This window comes from Bison bison, unplaced genomic scaffold (assembly GCF_000754665.1).
Source record: "Bison bison bison isolate TAMUID 2011002044 unplaced genomic scaffold, Bison_UMD1.0 scf7180017864179, whole genome shotgun sequence".
NCBI classification, from domain to species: Eukaryota; Metazoa; Chordata; class Mammalia; order Artiodactyla; family Bovidae; genus Bison; species Bison bison.
This window is the reverse complement of record NW_011494751.1, coordinates 2,099,970-2,103,274: the sequence shown is the minus strand read 5'-3', so window position 1 is coordinate 2,103,274 and position 3,305 is coordinate 2,099,970. Positions and strand designations below refer to the sequence as shown.

General features: G+C 41.3%; 1 pseudogene; it reads left to right on the top strand.

The window, feature by feature from the left end:
* The window catches only part of LOC104990400, a 16,977-nt pseudogene extending 13,891 nt beyond the window's left edge, over positions 1-3,086 (top strand).
* Positions 3,087-3,305: the final 219 nt, after the last annotated feature.

Genomic DNA, 3,305 nt, shown 5'->3' with positions numbered 1-3,305 from the left:
GTCCCATCACTTCATGGGAAATAGATGGGGAAACAGTGGAAACAGTGGCTGACTTTATTTTTCTGGGCTCCAAAATCACTGTAGATGGTGACTGCAGCCATGAATTAAAAGATGCTTACTCCTTGGAAGGAAAGTTATGACCAACCTAGACAGCATATTAAAAGGCAGAGACATTACTCTGTCAACAAAGGTCCATCTAGTCAAGGCTAAGGTTTTTCCAGTGGTCATGTATGGATGTGAGAGTTGGACTGTAAAGAAAGCTGAGCAGAGAAGAATTGATGCTTTGAACTGTGGTGTTGGAGAAGACTCCTGAGAGTCTGTTGGGCTGCAAGGAGATCCAACCAGCCCATCCTAAAGGAGATCAGTCCTGGGTGTTCATTGGAAGGGTTGATGTTGAAGGTGAAACTCCAATATTTTGGCCACCTGACTCATTTGAAAAGGCCCTGATGCTTGGAAAGGTTGAGGGCAGGAGGAGAAGGGGATGACAGAGGGTGAGATGGTTGGATGGCATCACTAACACACTGGACATGGGTTTGGGTGGACTCCGGGAGTTGGTGATGGACAGGGAGGCCTGGTGTGCTGCGGTTCATGGGGTTGCAAAGAGTCGGAGATGACTGAGCTGAACTGAACTGAACTGAGTAGCTGTTCTTAAACAAAATGTTGCAGAGAGAAGTGTACTAGAGTTTGACAAAGCAGCATCAAGGATAGATCTTGCTGCTGCTAAGTCATTTCAGTCGTGTCCGACTCTGTGCAACCCCAGAGACGGCAGCCCACCGGGCTCCCCCATCCCTGGGATTCACCAGGCAAGAACACTGGAGTGGGTTGCCATTTCCTTCTCCAATGCATCAAAGTGAAAAGGAAGTCACTCAGTCGTGTCCAGCTCTTAGCGACCCCATAGACTTCTCCATCCATGGGATTTTCCAGGCAAGAGTACTGGAGTGGGGTGCCATTGCCTTCTCCAAGCATAGATCTTAAAACCATATTAATCAGCAGAAAAATTTTTTTAAATGTTGTTAATGTATATTTTAAATATATTCACACAATTTTAACAAATATACATTAAAATTTTTAGGATCATTGTCAATAGAAGACGAGAGACATGTGAGGAGAGAGATGAAAAGGAAACTGATCAAACCAGATGGGGGGCATGCACAGATCAATAACAAGTATGATTAACTCATCCTTTTTTTATCAATGTTCCATTCCCAAAAATATTTGTTGAAAACTGGAAAGGTATATTTATCATAGATAATGTTAGTTCTAGTATGTGTTTCTAAGTATACTTATACTGACACATGCATATTTAGAAGAGGATTGAAAGCCCAGTGAATTACCCTGGCTAAATGACAATTACAAATAATCAATAATCAGTATTGATTAAAACCTTTTTATCTCCTGGCTATGTAAGGCAATCACTTTTGCTGATGATTAGTCCATGTCCCCCTGTTAAGTAAACTAGTAGTAGCAAGAGCTAATGCAGAGCCAAGACTAAACAGAAAAGGCAATACGATAAAATTAAGTGACTGAATCCCAGTTTTCATGCTAATAAACTGGGCAAATATCTGAGACGGCAATGATGTAAGAGGAGAGACACAATAAAATATATTATTCTGCATGGGAGGTTTCTAAGAGGAGACAGGGACTGTCTAGCACATAGAATTCAATCATATAATGCATATTCCTGTGTGCTTGATCTTAGTATCTACTCAAGGTTTACAATCCCTTTCTTCTTTACCCAAGTTCAGGGAGTTAGAGACTGTCAGGTTTGAGTGGGAATTTGTTCTGTACCTGACAACTTATTTGACTTCCTATCTGCTCTATGGATGGGCTTTCCCAGGTGGTGCTAGTCATAAATAACCTTCCTGCCAATGCAGGAGACATAAAAGATGTGGGTTCAATGCCTGGGTCGGGAAGATCTCGATGAAGATTATGGAGGAGGGCATAACAACCCACTTCAGTGTCCCTTCCTGGAGATCCCATGGACAGAGGAGCCTGGAGGACAACAGTCCATAAGGCAACACAGAGTCAGACACGGCTGAAGAGACTTAACATGCATGAATAATTGAACAACATAAAAATTTTCCTGGTAAATATATTTCCTCACAAACATAATTGCTAAAGTGAAATTCTCATGAATGTCTCAGCTAGTTATGAGTAACCATCAAATGAAAAAAAAATGATAAAAATGGCTATACATTTTCAGAAATAGCTTCTCCACACATGAAATTATATGTGTAAACAGTTAAATAAGCAGATAATTCCTCTCAGTTCATTTGACTACTCTCTTTTTTGGCTTTGGATAACAGTTTAGGTGTGGCATTTTGAAACAGAAAGGAATACATGAAGTTTACATATTAGTTAATTTATTTGGACCCACACAATTTCAATTTACAGTGCTGGAGATAGTCACATGCAGAACGCATTCTTAAACTTATCATACCCAAATTTTAGAATATTTTCAATCACTTAAAAAAAATGGTTTCAGCCTAGGCAACTGTTAAAGACGGCAGCAGGGCAGGTCCTGGTGCTAGATGGCTGAGATCACCTCCTGAGCCACCCGGCAGCCGTCGTGGTTCTTCCAGGTCAGTGTGAAGGCTGTGTTTGTGTGCTGTGAGGGCATCAACATTTTGGCAGTTTCTACAGAATAAGTTGAAGTATCTGGCCTTCCTCCACAAGTAATGAACACCAACCCCTCTCGTGGCCCCTACCACTTCTGAGTCCCAGCCGTGGGGGACATGCTGCTCCACAAGACCAAGCAAGGCCAGGATGCCCTGGACCACCTCAAGATGTTTTCTGGGATCCTGCCACCCTATGACAAGAAAAAGCAAATGGTGGTTGCTGTTGCCCTCAAGGTTTTGTGTCTAAAGCCTACACAGAAGTTTGCCTACCTATGCCACCCAGCTCATGAGGTTGGTTGGAAGTACCAGGTGGTAACAGTCACCCTGGAGGAGAAGAGAAAGGAGAAGGCCACGATCCATCATCAGAAAAAGCAACTTATGAGGCCATGGAAGCAGGCCGAAAAGAATATACAGAAGAAAACTGACAAATTCACAGAGGTCCTCAAGACCCACAGTTTTCTAGTCTGAGCCCAATAAAATTGACAGTTTATTCCTCAAAATAAATAAATAAAATATAAAATGTATATACAGGAATAATGTCCATTATTGTGCTCTCATACATTTGAAAATTTTTTAGTATCCAGATCCTCAATTAAGATTCCAAACAATGATTTGGTACTTTTCCCAACCTCAGAACAGTATTGAGCACTAATATGAAATTACTGGGCATCAAATTTTAATAAATAA